Raw genomic sequence first — 17241 nt, forward strand, 5'->3', positions numbered from 1 at the left:
AGTGTGGCCGTAGGCATCGATGTCATGGCTTTCTCTTTACTTAAACGGACATAAGGCTGTTCTTCACTCCTTTTTCTCCTTCCATGCATTCATCCAAGGAATCAGCACTCAAGATTCATTTCAACATTTTCCTTCCGCCACACCCACCTCTTGCTGCTCTGACTCCCACACAAGCAAACGACAAGCCCTACCCTTCATTGCCTTGCCTCAAGCTTCAAAACTGCATGACTTTCACCATTCCCTCACTCACCCACAAATCACTCACTCATTCACCCCCCAATCTCACGCTCGCCAACCTCGAAATCTCTCATCCCCTCAAATCGCTCTCCCCCAAATCTCCCCATCCCCAAATCTCTCCTCCCCCAAAAAAGCTTCCACCGCCCCCAAAACACCAGGATTGTTTCATTTCCAATCCCACCAATTATTAAGCCAGATCGCTGTTGTAGCCGCATTTCGGAACCCCATGTGGCAAGTGGCGCCTGCTACTCGGCATTCTGATTTGCAACACTCCTCACATGAACACACATGCATTCCAGCAGCATGCTAGTTGGCTTTACATTTTTCCTGCATTGAATTGCAGCTCTTCCTGCACGATTCTTTGTTCTCTTGCTGTTTGTCCCTCTCAGGTTTCTATGCACCTTGTCTCTCCTCTCTGTTGCTGCGTCCTGGTGTGCCTGCGCCAGCGTGTATTTTTTTGCCAACTTATTTTGTTGTTCTGCGTTCTTTCGTCCCTTGCGTCGACCCCCTTGCATTTGTGTAGCAGCAGGAGAATGTGCAGGAAAGAAATGGTGAAAGCAAAGTGAGAGAGAGAGCAGCAAAAAGGTTGTTGATGGATCAACGGCACTGTGTGTGCAGAAGCATGAGCAGCCTGTGGATGGCAGCAAAAGCCTACTGCACCTGGTATTCCCAGGCAGTCTCCCATCCAAGTACTAACCAGGCCTGACTCTGCTTGGTTTCCGAGATCAGACGGGATCGGGCGTTTTCAGACTAGTGTGGCCGTAGGCATCGATGTCATGGCTTTCTCTTTACTTAAACGGACATAAGGCTGTTCTTCACTCCTTTTTCTCCTTCCATGCATTCATCCAAGGAATCAGCACTCAAGATTCATTTCACCATTTTCCTTCCGCCACACCCACCTCTTGCTGCTCTGACTCCCACACAAGCAAACGACAAGCCCTACCCTTCATTGCCTTGCCTCAAGCTTCAAAACTGCCTGACTTTCACCATTCCCTCACTCACCCACAAATCACTCACTCATTCACCCCCCAATCTCACGCTCGCCAACCTCGAAATCTCTCATCCCCTCAAATCGCTCTCCCCCAAATCTCCCCATCCCCAAATCTCTCCTCCCCCAAAAAAGCTTCCACCGCCCCCAAAACACCAGGATTGTTTCATTTCCAATCCCACCAATTATTAAGCCAGATCGCTGTTGTAGCCACATTTCGGAACCCCATGTGGCAAGTGGCGCCTGCTACTCGGCATTCTGATTTGCAACACTCCTCACATGAACACACATGCATTCCAGCAGCATGCTAGTTGGCTTTACATTTTTCCTGCATTGAATTGCAGCTCTTCCTGCACGATTCTTTGTTCTCTTGCTGTTTGTCCCTCTCAGGTTTCTATGCACCTTGTCTCTCCTCTCTGTTGCTGCGTCCTGGTGTGCCTGCGCCAGCGTGTATTTTTTTGCCAACTTATTTTGTTGTTCTGCGTTCTTTCGTCCCTTGCGTCGACCCCCTTGCATTTGTGTAGCAGCAGGAGAATGTGCAGGAAAGAAATGGTGAAAGCAAAGTGAGAGAGAGAGCAGCAAAAAGGTTGTTGATGGATCAACGGCACTGTGTGTGCAGAAGCATGAGCAGCCTGTGGATGGCAGCAAAAGCCTACTGCACCTGGTATTCCCAGGCAGTCTCCCATCCAAGTACTAACCAGGCCTCAGTCTGCTTGGTTTCCGAGATCAGACGGGATCGGGCGTTTTCAGACTAGTGTGGCCGTAGGCATCGATGTCATGGCTTTCTCTTTACTTAAACGGACATAAGGCTGTTCTTCACTCCTTTTTCTCCTTCCATGCATTCATCCAAGGAATCAGCACTCAAGATTCATTTCACCATTTTCCTTCCGCCACACCCATCTCTTGCTGCTCTGACTCCCACACAAGCAAACGACAAGCCCTACCCTTCATTGCCTTGCCTCAAGCTTCAAAACTGCCTGACTTTCACCATTCCCTCACTCACCCACAAATCACTCACTCATTCACCCCCCAATCTCACGCTCGCCAACCTCGAAATCTCTCATCCCCTCAAATCGCTCTCCCCCAAATCTCCCCATCCCCAAATCTCTCCTCCCCCAAAAAAGCTTCCACCGCCCCCAAAACACCAGGATTGTTTCATTTCCAATCCCACCAATTATTAAGCCAGATCGCTGTTGTAGCCACATTTCGGAACCCCATGTGGCAAGTGGCGCCTGCTACTCGGCATTCTGATTTGCAACACTCCTCACATGAACACACATGCATTCCAGCAGCATGCTAGTTGGCTTTACATTTTTCCTGCATTGAATTGCAGCTCTTCCTGCACGATTCTTTGTTCTCTTGCTGTTTGTCCCTCTCAGGTTTCTATGCACCTTGTCTCTCCTCTCTGTTGCTGCGTCCTGGTGTGCCTGCGCCAGCGTGTATTTTTTTGCCAACTTATTTTGTTGTTCTGCGTTCTTTCGTCCCTTGCGTCGACCCCCTTGCATTTGTGTAGCAGCAGGAGAATGTGCAGGAAAGAAATGGTGAAAGCAAAGTGAGAGAGAGAGCAGCAAAAAGGTTGTTGATGGATCAACGGCACTGTGTGTGCAGAAGCATGAGCAGCCTGTGGATGGCAGCAAAAGCCTACTGCACCTGGTATTCCCAGGCAGTCTCCCATCCAAGTACTAACCAGGCCTCAGTCTGCTTGGTTTCCGAGATCAGACGGGATCAGGCGTTTTCAGACTAGTGTGGCCGTAGGCATCGATGTCATGGCTTTCTCTTTACTTAAACGGACATAAGGCTGTTCTTCACTCCTTTTTCTCCTTCCATGCATTCATCCAAGGAATCAGCACTCAAGATTCATTTCACCATTTTCCTTCCGCCACACCCACCTCTTGCTGCTCTGACTCCCACACAAGCAAACGACAAGCCCTACCCTTCATTGCCTTGCCTCAAGCTTCAAAACTGCCTGACTTTCACCATTCCCTCACTCACCCACAAATCACTCACTCATTCACCCCCCAATCTCACGCTCGCCAACCTCGAAATCTCTCATCCCCTCAAATCGCTCTCCCCCAAATCTCCCCATCCCCAAATCTCTCCTCCCCCAAAAAAGCTTCCACCGCCCCCAAAACACCAGGATTGTTTCATTTCCAATCCCACCAATTATTAAGCCAGATCGTTGTTGTAGCCACATTTCGGAACCCCATGTGGCAAGTGGCGCCTGCTACTCGGCATTCTGATTTGCAACACTCCTCACATGAACACACATGCATTCCAGCAGTATGCTAGTTGGCTTTACATTTTTCCTGCATTGAATTGCAGCTCTTCCTGCACGATTCTTTGTTCTCTTGCTGTTTGTCCCTCTCAGGTTTCTATGCACCTTGTCTCTCCTCTCTGTTGCTGCGTCCTGGTGTGCCTGCGCCAGCGTGTATTTTTTTGCCAACTTATTTTGTTGTTCTGCGTTCTTTCGTCCCTTGCGTCGACCCCCTTGCATTTGTGTAGCAGCAGGAAAATGTGCAGGAAAGAAATGGTGAAAGCAAAGTGAGAGAGAGAGCAGCAAAAAGGTTGTTGATGGATCAACGGCACTGTGTGTGCAGAAGCATGAGCAGCCTGTGGATGGCAGCAAAAGCCTACTGCACCTGGTATTCCCAGGCAGTCTCCCATCCAAGTACTAACCAGGCCTGACTCTGCTTGGTTTCCGAGATCAGACTGGATCGGGCGTTTTCAGACTAGTGTGGCCGTAGGCATCGATGTCATGGCTTTCTCTTTACTTAAACGGACATAAGGCTGTTCTTCACTCCTTTTTCTCCTTCCATGCATTCATCCAAGGAATCAGCACTCAAGATTCATTTCACCATTTTCCTTCCGCCACACCCACCTCTTGCTGCTCTGACTCCCACACAAGCAAACGACAAGCCCTACCCTTCATTGCCTTGCCTCAAGCTTCAAAACTGCATGACTTTCACCATTCCCTCACTCACCCACAAATCACTCACTCATTCACCCCCCAATCTCACGCTCGCCAACCTCGAAATCTCTCATCCCCTCAAATCGCTCTCCCCCAAATCTCCCCATCCCCAAATCTCTCCTCCCCCAAAAAAGCTTCCACCGCCCCCAAAACACCAGGATTGTTTCATTTCCAATCCCACCAATTATTAAGCCAGATCGCTGTTGTAGCCGCATTTCGGAACCCCATGTGGCAAGTGGCGCCTGCTACTCGGCATTCTGATTTGCAACACTCCTCACATGAACACACATGCATTCCAGCAGCATGCTAGTTGGCTTTACATTTTTCCTGCATTGAATTGCAGCTCTTCCTGCACGATTCTTTGTTCTCTTGCTGTTTGTCCCTCTCAGGTTTCTATGCACCTTGTCTCTCCTCTCTGTTGCTGCGTCCTGGTGTGCCTGCGCCAGCGTGTATTTTTTTGCCAACTTATTTTGTTGTTCTGCGTTCTTTCGTCCCTTGCGTCGACCCCCTTGCATTTGTGTAGCAGCAGGAGAATGTGCAGGAAAGAAATGGTGAAAGCAAAGTGAGAGAGAGAGCAGCAAAAAGGTTGTTGATGGATCAACGGCACTGTGTGTGCAGAAGCATGAGCAGCCTGTGGATGGCAGCAAAAGCCTACTGCACCTGGTATTCCCAGGCAGTCTCCCATCCAAGTACTAACCAGGCCTGACTCTGCTTGGTTTCCGAGATCAGACGGGATCGGGCGTTTTCAGACTAGTGTGGCCGTAGGCATCGATGTCATGGCTTTCTCTTTACTTAAACGGACATAAGGCTGTTCTTCACTCCTTTTTCTCCTTCCATGCATTCATCCAAGGAATCAGCACTCAAGATTCATTTCACCATTTTCCTTCCGCCACACCCACCTCTTGCTGCTCTGACTCCCACACAAGCAAACGACAAGCCCTACCCTTCATTGCCTTGCCTCAAGCTTCAAAACTGCCTGACTTTCACCATTCCCTCACTCACCCACAAATCACTCACTCATTCACCCCCCAATCTCACGTTCGCCAACCTCGAAATCTCTCATCCCCTCAAATCGCTCTCCCCCAAATCTCCCCATCCCCAAATCTCTCCTCCCCCAAAAAAGCTTCCACCGCCCCCAAAACACCAGGATTGTTTCATTTCCAATCCCACCAATTATTAAGCCAGATCGCTGTTGTAGCCACATTTCGGAACCCCATGTGGCAAGTGGCGCCTGCTACTCGGCATTCTGATTTGCAACACTCCTCACATGAACACACATGCATTCCAGCAGCATGCTAGTTGGCTTTACATTTTTCCTGCATTGAATTGCAGCTCTTCCTGCACGATTCTTTGTTCTCTTGCTGTTTGTCCCTCTCAGGTTTCTATGCACCTTGTCTCTCCACTCTGTTGCTGCGTCCTGGTGTGCCTGCGCCAGCGTGTATTTTTTTGCCAACTTATTTTGTTGTTCTGCGTTCTTTCGTCCCTTGCGTCGACCCCCTTGCATTTGTGTAGCAGCAGGAGAATGTGCAGGAAAGAAATGGTGAAAGCAAAGTGAGAGAGAGAGCAGCAAAAAGGTTGTTGATGGATCAACGGCACTGTGTGTGCAGAAGCATGAGCAGCTTGTGGATGGCAGCAAAAGCCTACTGCACCTGGTATTCCCAGGCAGTCTCCCATCCAAGTACTAACCAGGCCTCAGTCTGCTTGGTTTCCGAGATCAGACGGGATCGGGCGTTTTCAGACTAGTGTGGCCGTAGGCATCGATGTCATGGCTTTCTCTTTACTTAAACGGACATAAGGCTGTTCTTCACTCCTTTTTCTCCTTCCATGCATTCATCCAAGGAATCAGCACTCAAGATTCATTTCACCATTTTCCTTCCGCCACACCCATCTCTTGCTGCTCTGACTCCCACACAAGCAAACGACAAGCCCTACCCTTCATTGCCTTGCCTCAAGCTTCAAAACTGCCTGACTTTCACCATTCCCTCACTCACCCACAAATCACTCACTCATTCACCCCCCAATCTCACGCTCGCCAACCTCGAAATCTCTCATCCCCTCAAATCGCTCTCCCCCAAATCTCCCCATCCCCAAATCTCTCCTCCCCCAAAAAAGCTTCCACCGCCCCCAAAACACCAGGATTGTTTCATTTCCAATCCCACCAATTATTAAGCCAGATCGTTGTTGTAGCCACATTTCGGAACCCCATGTGGCAAGTGGCGCCTGCTACTCGGCATTCTGATTTGCAACACTCCTCACATGAACACACATGCATTCCAGCAGTATGCTAGTTGGCTTTACATTTTTCCTGCATTGAATTGCAGCTCTTCCTGCACGATTCTTTGTTCTCTTGCTGTTTGTCCCTCTCAGGTTTCTATGCACCTTGTCTCTCCTCTCTGTTGCTGCGTCCTGGTGTGCCTGCGCCAGCGTGTATTTTTTTGCCAACTTATTTTGTTGTTCTGCGTTCTTTCGTCCCTTGCGTCGACCCCCTTGCATTTGTGTAGCAGCAGGAAAATGTGCAGGAAAGAAATGGTGAAAGCAAAGTGAGAGAGAGAGCAGCAAAAAGGTTGTTGATGGATCAACGGCACTGTGTGTGCAGAAGCATGAGCAGCCTGTGGATGGCAGCAAAAGCCTACTGCACCTGGTATTCCCAGGCAGTCTCCCATCCAAGTACTAACCAGGCCTGACTCTGCTTGGTTTCCGAGATCAGACGGGATCGGGCGTTTTCAGACTAGTGTGGCCGTAGGCATCGATGTCATGGCTTTCTCTTTACTTAAACGGACATAAGGCTGTTCTTCACTCCTTTTTCTCCTTCCATGCATTCATCCAAGGAATCAGCACTCAAGATTCATTTCACCATTTTCCTTCCGCCACACCCACCTCTTGCTGCTCTGACTCCCACACAAGCAAACGACAAGCCCTACCCTTCATTGCCTTGCCTCAAGCTTCAAAACTGCCTGACTTTCACCATTCCCTCACTCACCCACAAATCACTCACTCATTCACCCCCCAATCTCACGCTCGCCAACCTCGAAATCTCTCATCCCCTCAAATCGCTCTCCCCCAAATCTCCCCATCCCCAAATCTCTCCTCCCCCAAAAAAGCTTCCACCGCCCCCAAAACACCAGGATTGTTTCATTTCCAATCCCACCAATTATTAAGCCAGATCGCTGTTGTAGCCACATTTCGGAACCCCATGTGGCAAGTGGCGCCTGCTACTCGGCATTCTGATTTGCAACACTCCTCACATGAACACACATGCATTCCAGCAGCATGCTAGTTGGCTTTACATTTTTCCTGCATTGAATTGCAGATCTTCCTGCACGATTCTTTGTTCTCTTGCTGTTTGTCCCTCTCAGGTTTCTATGCACCTTGTCTCTCCACTCTGTTGCTGCGTCCTGGTGTGCCTGCGCCAGCGTGTATTTTTTTGCCAACTTATTTTGTTGTTCTGCGTTCTTTCGTCCCTTGCGTCGACCCCCTTGCATTTGTGTAGCAGCAGGAGAATGTGCAGGAAAGAAATGGTGAAAGCAAAGTGAGAGAGAGAGCAGCAAAAAGGTTGTTGATGGATCAACGGCACTGTGTGTGCAGAAGCATGAGCAGCCTGTGGATGGCAGCAAAAGCCTACTGCACCTGGTATTCCCAGGCAGTCTCCCATCCAAGTACTAACCAGGCCTGACTCTGCTTGGTTTCCGAGATCAGACGGGATCGGGCGTTTTCAGACTAGTGTGGCCGTAGGCATCGATGTCATGGCTTTCTCTTTACTTAAACGGACATAAGGCTGTTCTTCACTCCTTTTTCTCCTTCCATGCATTCATCCAAGGAATCAGCACTCAAGATTCATTTCACCATTTTCCTTCCGCCACACCCACCTCTTGCTGCTCTGACTCCCACACAAGCAAACGACAAGCCCTACCCTTCATTGCCTTGCCTCAAGCTTCAAAACTGCCTGACTTTCACCATTCCCTCACTCACCCACAAATCACTCACTCATTCACCCCCCAATCTCACGCTCGCCAACCTCGAAATCTCTCATCCCCTCAAATCGCTCTCCCCCAAATCTCCCCATCCCCAAATCTCTCCTCCCCCAAAAAAGCTTCCACCGCCCCCAAAACACCAGGATTGTTTCATTTCCAATCCCACCAATTATTAAGCCAGATCGCTGTTGTAGCCACATTTCGGAACCCCATGTGGCAAGTGGCGCCTGCTACTCGGCATTCTGATTTGCAACACTCCTCACATGAACACACATGCATTCCAGCAGCATGCTAGTTGGCTTTACATTTTTCCTGCATTGAATTGCAGATCTTCCTGCACGATTCTTTGTTCTCTTGCTGTTTGTCCCTCTCAGGTTTCTATGCACCTTGTCTCTCCACTCTGTTGCTGCGTCCTGGTGTGCCTGCGCCAGCGTGTATTTTTTTGCCAACTTATTTTGTTGTTCTGCGTTCTTTCGTCCCTTGCGTCGACCCCCTTGCATTTGTGTAGCAGCAGGAGAATGTGCAGGAAAGAAATGGTGAAAGCAAAGTGAGAGAGAGAGCAGCAAAAAGGTTGTTGATGGATCAACGGCACTGTGTGTGCAGAAGCATGAGCAGCCTGTGGATGGCAGCAAAAGCCTACTGCACCTGGTATTCCCAGGCAGTCTCCCATCCAAGTACTAACCAGGCCTCAGTCTGCTTGGTTTCCGAGATCAGACGGGATCGGGCGTTTTCAGACTAGTGTGGCCGTAGGCATCGATGTCATGGCTTTCTCTTTACTTAAACGGACATAAGGCTGTTCTTCACTCCTTTTTCTCCTTCCATGCATTCATCCAAGGAATCAGCACTCAAGATTCATTTCACCATTTTCCTTCCGCCACACCCACCTCTTGCTGCTCTGACTCCCACACAAGCAAACGACAAGCCCTACCCTTCATTGCCTTGCCTCAAGCTTCAAAACTGCCTGACTTTCACCATTCCCTCACTCACCCACAAATCACTCACTCATTCACCCCCCAATCTCACGCTCGCCAACCTCGAAATCTCTCATCCCCTCAAATCGCTCTCCCCCAAATCTCCCCATCCCCAAATCTCTCCTCCCCCAAAAGAGCTTCCACCGCCCCCAAAACACCAGGATTGTTTCATTTCCAATCCCACCAATTATTAAGCCAGATCGCTGTTGTAGCCACATTTCGGAACCCCATGTGGCAAGTGGCGCCTGCTACTCGGCATTCTGATTTGCAACACTCCTCACATGAACACACATGCATTCCAGCAGCATGCTAGTTGGCTTTACATTTTTCCTGCATTGAATTGCAGCTCTTCCTGCACGATTCTTTGTTCTCTTGCTGTTTGTCCCTCTCAGGTTTCTATGCACCTTGTCTCTCCTCTCTGTTGCTGTGTCCTGGTGTGCCTGCGCCAGCATGTTTTTTTTTGCCAACTTATTTTGTTGTTCTGCATTCTTTCGTCCCTTGCGTCGACCCCCTTGCATTTGTGTAGCAGCAGGAGAATGTGCAGGAAAGAAATGGTGAAAGCAAAGTGAAAGAGAGAGCAGCAAAAAGGTTGTTGATGGATCAACGGCACTGTGTGTGCAGAAGCATGAGCAGCCTGTGGATGGCAGCAAAAGCCTACCGCACCTGGTATTCCCAGGCAGTCTCCCATCCAAGTACTAACCAGGCCTCAGTCTGCTTAGCTTCCGAGATCAGACGAGATCAGGCGTTTTCAGACTAGTGTGGCCGTAGGCATCGATGTCATGGCTTTCTCTTTACTTAAACGGACATAAGGCTGTTCTTCACTCCTTTTTCTCCTTCCATGCATTCATCCAAGGAATCAGCACTCAAGATTCATTTCACCATTTTCCTTCCGCCACACCCACCTCTTGCTGCTCTGACTCCCACACAAGCAAACGACAAGCCCTACCCTTCATTGCCTTGCCTCAAGCTTCAAAACTGCCTGACTTTCACCATTCCCTCACTCACCCACAAATCACTCACTCATTCACCCCCCAATCTCACGCTCGCCAACCTCGAAATCTCTCATCCCCTCAAATCGCTCTCCCCCAAATCTCCCCATCCCCAAATCTCTCCTCCCCCAAAAAAGCTTCCACCGCCCCCAAAACACCAGGATTGTTTCATTTCCAATCCTACCAATTATTAAGCCAGATCGCTGTTGTAGCCACATTTCGGAACCCCATGTGGCAAGTGGCGCCTGCTACTCGGCATTCTGATTTGCAACACTCCTCACATGAACACACATGCATTCCAGCAGCATGCTAGTTGGCTTTACATTTTTCCTGCATTGAATTGCAGCTCTTCCTGCACGATTCTTTGTTCTCTTGCTGTTTGTCCCTCTCAGGTTTCTATGCACCTTGTCTCTCCTCTCTGTTGCTGCGTCCTGGTGTGCCTGCGCCAGCGTGTATTTTTTTGCCAACTTATTTTGTTGTTCTGCGTTCTTTCGTCCCTTGCGTCGACCCCCTTGCATTTGTGTAGCAGCAGGAAAATGTGCAGGAAAGAAATGGTGAAAGCAAAGTGAGAGAGAGAGCAGCAAAAAGGTTGTTGATGGATCAACGGCACTGTGTGTGCAGAAGCATGAGCAGCCTGTGGTTGGCAGCAAAAGCCTACTGCACCTGGTATTCCCAGGCAGTCTCCCATCCAAGTACTAACCAGGCCTCAGTCTGCTTGGTTTCCGAGATCAGACGGGATCGGGCGTTTTCAGACTAGTGTGGCCGTAGGCATCGATGTCATGGCTTTCTCTTTACTTAAACGGACATAAGGCTGTTCTTCACTCCTTTTTCTCCTTCCATGCATTCATCCAAGGAATCAGCACTCAAGATTCATTTCACCATTTTCCTTCCGCCACACCCACCTCTTGCTGCTCTGACTCCCACACAAGCAAACGACAAGCCCTACCCTTCATTGCCTTGCCTCAAGCTTCAAAACTGCCTGACTTTCACCATTCCCTCACTCACCCACAAATCACTCACTCATTCACCCCCCAATCTCACGCTCGCCAACCTCGAAATCTCTCATCCCCTCAAATCGCTCTCCCCCAAATCTCCCCATCCCCAAATCTCTCCTCCCCCAAAAAAGCTTCCACCGCCCCCAAAACACCAGGATTGTTTCATTTCCAATCCCACCAATTATTAAGCCAGATCGCTGTTGTAGCCACATTTCGGAACCCCATGTGGCAAGTGGCGCCTGCTACTCGGCATTCTGATTTGCAACACTCCTCACATGAACACACATGCATTCCAGCAGCATGCTAGTTGGCTTTACATTTTTCCTGCATTGAATTGCAGATCTTCCTGCACGATTCTTTGTTCTCTTGCTGTTTGTCCCTCTCAGGTTTCTATGCACCTTGTCTCTCCACTCTGTTGCTGCGTCCTGGTGTGCCTGCGCCAGCGTGTATTTTTTTGCCAACTTATTTTGTTGTTCTGCGTTCTTTCGTCCCTTGCGTCGACCCCCTTGCATTTGTGTAGCAGCAGGAGAATGTGCAGGAAAGAAATGGTGAAAGCAAAGTGAGAGAGAGAGCAGCAAAAAGGTTGTTGATGGATCAACGGCACTGTGTGTGCAGAAGCATGAGCAGCCTGTGGATGGCAGCAAAAGCCTACTGCACCTGGTATTCCCAGGCAGTCTCCCATCCAAGTACTAACCAGGCCTCAGTCTGCTTGGTTTCCGAGATCAGACGGGATCGGGCGTTTTCAGACTAGTGTGGCCGTAGGCATCGATGTCATGGCTTTCTCTTTACTTAAACGGACATAAGGCTGTTCTTCACTCCTTTTTCTCCTTCCATGCATTCATCCAAGGAATCAGCACTCAAGATTCATTTCACCATTTTCCTTCCGCCACACCCACCTCTTGCTGCTCTGACTCCCACACAAGCAAACGACAAGCCCTACCCTTCATTGCCTTGCCTCAAGCTTCAAAACTGCCTGACTTTCACCATTCCCTCACTCACCCACAAATCACTCACTCATTCACCCCCCAATCTCACGCTCGCCAACCTCGAAATCTCTCATCCCCTCAAATCGCTCTCCCCCAAATCTCCCCATCCCCAAATCTCTCCTCCCCCAAAAGAGCTTCCACCGCCCCCAAAACACCAGGATTGTTTCATTTCCAATCCCACCAATTATTAAGCCAGATCGCTGTTGTAGCCACATTTCGGAACCCCATGTGGCAAGTGGCGCCTGCTACTCGGCATTCTGATTTGCAACACTCCTCACATGAACACACATGCATTCCAGCAGCATGCTAGTTGGCTTTACATTTTTCCTGCATTGAATTGCAGCTCTTCCTGCACGATTCTTTGTTCTCTTGCTGTTTGTCCCTCTCAGGTTTCTATGCACCTTGTCTCTCCTCTCTGTTGCTGTGTCCTGGTGTGCCTGCGCCAGCATGTTTTTTTTTGCCAACTTATTTTGTTGTTCTGCATTCTTTCGTCCCTTGCGTCGACCCCCTTGCATTTGTGTAGCAGCAGGAGAATGTGCAGGAAAGAAATGGTGAAAGCAAAGTGAAAGAGAGAGCAGCAAAAAGGTTGTTGATGGATCAACGGCACTGTGTGTGCAGAAGCATGAGCAGCCTGTGGATGGCAGCAAAAGCCTACCGCACCTGGTATTCCCAGGCAGTCTCCCATCCAAGTACTAACCAGGCCTCAGTCTGCTTAGCTTCCGAGATCAGACGAGATCAGGCGTTTTCAGACTAGTGTGGCCGTAGGCATCGATGTCATGGCTTTCTCTTTACTTAAACGGACATAAGGCTGTTCTTCACTCCTTTTTCTCCTTCCATGCATTCATCCAAGGAATCAGCACTCAAGATTCATTTCACCATTTTCCTTCCGCCACACCCACCTCTTGCTGCTCTGACTCCCACACAAGCAAACGACAAGCCCTACCCTTCATTGCCTTGCCTCAAGCTTCAAAACTGCCTGACTTTCACCATTCCCTCACTCACCCACAAATCACTCACTCATTCACCCCCCAATCTCACGCTCGCCAACCTCGAAATCTCTCATCCCCTCAAATCGCTCTCCCCCAAATCTCCCCATCCCCAAATCTCTCCTCCCCCAAAAAAGCTTCCACCGCCCCCAAAACACCAGGATTGTTTCATTTCCAATCCTACCAATTATTAAGCCAGATCGCTGTTGTAGCCACATTTCGGAACCCCATGTGGCAAGTGGCGCCTGCTACTCGGCATTCTGATTTGCAACACTCCTCACATGAACACACATGCATTCCAGCAGCATGCTAGTTGGCTTTACATTTTTCCTGCATTGAATTGCAGCTCTTCCTGCACGATTCTTTGTTCTCTTGCTGTTTGTCCCTCTCAGGTTTCTATGCACCTTGTCTCTCCTCTCTGTTGCTGCGTCCTGGTGTGCCTGCGCCAGCGTGTATTTTTTTGCCAACTTATTTTGTTGTTCTGCGTTCTTTCGTCCCTTGCGTCGACCCCCTTGCATTTGTGTAGCAGCAGGAAAATGTGCAGGAAAGAAATGGTGAAAGCAAAGTGAGAGAGAGAGCAGCAAAAAGGTTGTTGATGGATCAACGGCACTGTGTGTGCAGAAGCATGAGCAGCCTGTGGTTGGCAGCAAAAGCCTACTGCACCTGGTATTCCCAGGCAGTCTCCCATCCAAGTACTAACCAGGCCTCAGTCTGCTTGGTTTCCGAGATCAGACGGGATCGGGCGTTTTCAGACTAGTGTGGCCGTAGGCATCGATGTCATGGCTTTCTCTTTACTTAAACGGACATAAGGCTGTTCTTCACTCCTTTTTCTCCTTCCATGCATTCATCCAAGGAATCAGCACTCAAGATTCATTTCAACATTTTCCTTCCGCCACACCCACCTCTTGCTGCTCTGACTCCCACACAAGCAAACGACAAGCCCTACCCTTCATTGCCTTGCCTCAAGCTTCAAAACTGCCTGACTTTCACCATTCCCTCACTCACCCACAAATCACTCACTCATTCACCCCCCAATCTCACGCTCGCCAACCTCGAAATCTCTCATCCCCTCAAATCGCTCTCCCCCAAATCTCCCCATCCCCAAATCTCTCCTCCCCCAAAAAAGCTTCCACCGCCCCCAAAACACCAGGATTGTTTCATTTCCAATCCCACCAATTATTAAGCCAGATCGCTGTTGTAGCCACATTTCGGAACCCCATGTGGCAAGTGGCGCCTGCTACTCGGCATTCTGATTTGCAACACTCCTCACATGAACACACATGCATTCCAGCAGCATGCTAGTTGGCTTTACATTTTTCCTGCATTGAATTGCAGCTCTTCCTGCACGATTCTTTGTTCTCTTGCTGTTTGTCCCTCTCAGGTTTCTAGGCACCTTGTCTCTCCTCTCTGTTGCTGTGTCCTGGTGTGCCTGCGCCAGCATGTTTTTTTTTGCCAACTTATTTTGTTGTTCTGCGTTCTTTCGTCCCTTGCGTCGACCCCCTTGCATTTGTGTAGCAGCAGGAGAATGTGCAGGAAAGAAATGGTGAAAGCAAAGTGAAAGAGAGAGCAGCAAAAAGGTTGTTGATGGATCAACGGCACTGTGTGTGCAGAAGCATGAGCAGCCTGTGGATGGCAGCAAAAGCCTACTGCACCTGGTATTCCCAGGCAGTCTCCCATCCAAGTACTAACCAGGCCTCAGTCTGCTTGGTTTCCGAGATCAGACGGGATCGGGCGTTTTCAGACTAGTGTGGCCGTAGGCATTGATATCATGGCTTTCTCTTTACTTAAACGGACATAAGGCTGTTCTTCACTCCTTTTTCTCCTTCCATGCATTCATCCAAGGAATCAGCACTCAAGATTCATTTCACCATTTTCCTTCCGCCACACCCACCTCTTGCTGCTCTGACTCCCACACAAGCAAACGACAAGCCCTACCCTTCATTGCCTTGCCTCAAGCTTCAAAACTGCCTGACTTTCACCATTCCCTCACTCACCCACAAATCACTCACTCATTCACCCCCCAATCTCACGCTCGCCAACCTCGAAATCTCTCATCCCCTCAAATCGCTCTCCCCCAAATCTCCCCATCCCCAAATCTCTCCTCCCCCAAAAAAGCTTCCACCGCCCCCAAAACACCAGGATTGTTTCATTTCCAATCCCACCAATTATTAAGCCAGATCGCTGTTGTAGCCACATTTCGGAACCCCATGTGGCAAGTGGCGCCTGCTACTCGGCATTCTGATTTGCAACACTCCTCACATGAACACACATGCATTCCAGCAGCATGCTAGTTGGCTTTACATTTTTCCTGCATTGAATTGCAGCTCTTCCTGCACGATTCTTTGTTCTCTTGCTGTTTGTCCCTCTCAGGTTTCTATGCACCTTGTCTCTCCTCTCTGTTGCTGTGTCCTGGTGTGCCTGCGCCAGCATGTTTTTTTTTGCCAACTTATTTTGTTGTTCTGCGTTCTTTCGTCCCTTGCATTTGTGTAGCAGCAGGAGAAAGTGCAGGAAAGAAATGGTGAAAGCAAAGTGAAAGAGAGAACAGCAAAAAGGTTGTTGATGGATGTGCAGAAGCATGAGCAGCCTGTGGATGGCAGCAAAAGCCTACTGCACCTGGTATTCCCAGGCAGTCTCCCATCCAAGTACTAACCAGGCCTCAGTCTGCTTGGTTTCCGAGATCAGACGGGATCGGGCGTTTTCAGACTAGTGTGGCCGTAGGCATCGATGTCATGGCTTTCTCTTTACTTAAACGGACATAAGGCTGTTCTTCACTCCTTTTTCTCCTTCCATGCATTCATCCAAGGAATCAGCACTCAAGATTCATTTCACCATTTTCCTTCCGCCACACCCACCTCTTGCTGCTCTGACTCCCACACAAGCAAACGACAAGCCCTACCCTTCATTGCCTTGCCTCAAGCTTCAAAACTGCCTGACTTTCACCATTCCCTCACTCACCCACAAATCACTCACTCATTCACCCCCCAATCTCACGCTCGCCAACCTCGAAATCTCTCATCCCCTCAAATCGCTCTCCCCCAAATCTCCCCATCCCCAAATCTCTCCTCCCCCAAAAGAGCTTCCACCGCCCCCAAAACACCAGGATTGTTTCATTTCCAATCCCACCAATTATTAAGCCAGATCGCTGTTGTAGCCACATTTCGGAACCCCATGTGGCAAGTGGCGCCTGCTACTCGGCATTCTGATTTGCAACACTCCTCACATGAACACACATGCATTCCAGCAGCATGCTAGTTGGCTTTACATTTTTCCTGCATTGAATTGCAGCTCTTCCTGCACGATTCTTTGTTCTCTTGCTGTTTGTCCCTCTCAGGTTTCTATGCACCTTGTCTCTCCTCTCTGTTGCTGTGTCCTGGTGTGCCTGCGCCAGCATGTTTTTTTTTGCCAACTTATTTTGTTGTTCTGCGTTCTTTCGTCCCTTGCGTCGACCCCCTTGCATTTGTGTAGCAGCAGGAGAATGTGCAGGAAAGAAATGGTGAAAGCAAAGTGAAAGAGAGAGCAGCAAAAAGGTTGTTGATGGATCAACGGCACTGTGTGTGCAGAAGCATGAGCAGCCTGTGGATGGCAGCAAAAGCCTACCGCACCTGGTATTCCCAGGCAGTCTCCCATCCAAGTACTAACCAGGCCTCAGTCTGCTTAGCTTCCGAGATCAGACGAGATCAGGCGTTTTCAGACTAGTGTGGCCGTAGGCATCGATGTCATGGCTTTCTCTTTACTTAAACGGACATAAGGCTGTTCTTCACTCCTTTTTCTCCTTCCATGCATTCATCCAAGGAATCAGCACTCAAGATTCATTTCACCATTTTCCTTCCGCCACACCCACCTCTTGCTGCTCTGACTCCCACACAAGCAAACGACAAGCCCTACCCTTCATTGCCTTGCCTCAAGCTTCAAAACTGCCTGACTTTCACCATTCCCTCACTCACCCACAAATCACTCACTCATTCACCCCCCAATCTCACGCTCGCCAACCTCGAAATCTCTCATCCCCTCAAATCGCTCTCCCCCAAATCTCCCCATCCCCAAATCTCTCCTCCCCCAAAAAAGCTTCCACCGCCCCCAAAACACCAGGATTGTTTCATTTCCAATCCTACCAATTATTAAGCCAGATCGCTGTTGTAGCCACATTTCG

The 17241-nt window shown here is 49.4% G+C and overlaps 13 non-coding genes and 5 pseudogenes across 13 annotated transcripts in view; all 18 read right to left on the reverse strand.

Moving 5' to 3' along the window:
• Nucleotides 1-15, reverse strand: part of LOC139269375 (5S ribosomal RNA) — a 119-nt gene extending 104 nt beyond the window's left edge. The window contains exon 1 of the ribosomal RNA XR_011594256.1: nucleotides 1-15. This exon is cut by the window's left edge and continues 104 nt beyond it. This is a non-coding gene — a ribosomal RNA (5S ribosomal RNA).
• Nucleotides 16-885: 870 nt separating this feature from the next.
• On the reverse strand, nucleotides 886-1004 carry LOC139269470 (5S ribosomal RNA; annotated as a pseudogene).
• An 870-nt stretch (nucleotides 1005-1874) lies between these two features.
• LOC139270120 (5S ribosomal RNA) lies at nucleotides 1875-1993 on the reverse strand. Its single transcript, XR_011594467.1, has one exon. It is a non-coding gene; the product is annotated as a 5S ribosomal RNA (ribosomal RNA).
• Nucleotides 1994-2863: 870 nt separating this feature from the next.
• LOC139269309 (5S ribosomal RNA) lies at nucleotides 2864-2982 on the reverse strand. The gene has a single exon (XR_011594192.1). It is a non-coding gene; the product is annotated as a 5S ribosomal RNA (ribosomal RNA).
• Nucleotides 2983-3852: 870 nt separating this feature from the next.
• Nucleotides 3853-3971, reverse strand: LOC139269640 (5S ribosomal RNA; annotated as a pseudogene).
• Nucleotides 3972-4841: 870 nt separating this feature from the next.
• LOC139269471 (5S ribosomal RNA) lies at nucleotides 4842-4960 on the reverse strand (annotated as a pseudogene).
• An 870-nt stretch (nucleotides 4961-5830) lies between these two features.
• Nucleotides 5831-5949, reverse strand: LOC139270121 (5S ribosomal RNA). The gene has a single exon (XR_011594468.1). It is a non-coding gene; the product is annotated as a 5S ribosomal RNA (ribosomal RNA).
• An 870-nt stretch (nucleotides 5950-6819) lies between these two features.
• Nucleotides 6820-6938, reverse strand: LOC139269472 (5S ribosomal RNA; annotated as a pseudogene).
• An 870-nt stretch (nucleotides 6939-7808) lies between these two features.
• On the reverse strand, nucleotides 7809-7927 carry LOC139269473 (5S ribosomal RNA; annotated as a pseudogene).
• An 870-nt stretch (nucleotides 7928-8797) lies between these two features.
• LOC139270122 (5S ribosomal RNA) lies at nucleotides 8798-8916 on the reverse strand. The gene has a single exon (XR_011594469.1). It is a non-coding gene; the product is annotated as a 5S ribosomal RNA (ribosomal RNA).
• Nucleotides 8917-9786: 870 nt separating this feature from the next.
• On the reverse strand, nucleotides 9787-9905 carry LOC139269449 (5S ribosomal RNA). The gene has a single exon (XR_011594301.1). It is a non-coding gene; the product is annotated as a 5S ribosomal RNA (ribosomal RNA).
• An 870-nt stretch (nucleotides 9906-10775) lies between these two features.
• On the reverse strand, nucleotides 10776-10894 carry LOC139270123 (5S ribosomal RNA). Its single transcript, XR_011594470.1, has one exon. It is a non-coding gene; the product is annotated as a 5S ribosomal RNA (ribosomal RNA).
• Nucleotides 10895-11764: 870 nt separating this feature from the next.
• LOC139270124 (5S ribosomal RNA) lies at nucleotides 11765-11883 on the reverse strand. The gene has a single exon (XR_011594471.1). It is a non-coding gene; the product is annotated as a 5S ribosomal RNA (ribosomal RNA).
• Nucleotides 11884-12753: 870 nt separating this feature from the next.
• LOC139269565 (5S ribosomal RNA) lies at nucleotides 12754-12872 on the reverse strand. The gene has a single exon (XR_011594314.1). It is a non-coding gene; the product is annotated as a 5S ribosomal RNA (ribosomal RNA).
• An 870-nt stretch (nucleotides 12873-13742) lies between these two features.
• Nucleotides 13743-13861, reverse strand: LOC139270125 (5S ribosomal RNA). Its single transcript, XR_011594472.1, has one exon. It is a non-coding gene; the product is annotated as a 5S ribosomal RNA (ribosomal RNA).
• Nucleotides 13862-14731: 870 nt separating this feature from the next.
• On the reverse strand, nucleotides 14732-14850 carry LOC139270126 (5S ribosomal RNA). The gene has a single exon (XR_011594473.1). It is a non-coding gene; the product is annotated as a 5S ribosomal RNA (ribosomal RNA).
• An 842-nt stretch (nucleotides 14851-15692) lies between these two features.
• LOC139270127 (5S ribosomal RNA) lies at nucleotides 15693-15811 on the reverse strand. The gene has a single exon (XR_011594474.1). It is a non-coding gene; the product is annotated as a 5S ribosomal RNA (ribosomal RNA).
• An 870-nt stretch (nucleotides 15812-16681) lies between these two features.
• LOC139269683 (5S ribosomal RNA) lies at nucleotides 16682-16800 on the reverse strand. The gene has a single exon (XR_011594326.1). It is a non-coding gene; the product is annotated as a 5S ribosomal RNA (ribosomal RNA).
• Nucleotides 16801-17241: the final 441 nt, after the last annotated feature.

Source organism: Pristiophorus japonicus, chromosome 8 (genome assembly GCF_044704955.1).
Source record: "Pristiophorus japonicus isolate sPriJap1 chromosome 8, sPriJap1.hap1, whole genome shotgun sequence".
Lineage (NCBI taxonomy): Eukaryota > Metazoa > Chordata > Chondrichthyes > Pristiophoridae > Pristiophorus > Pristiophorus japonicus.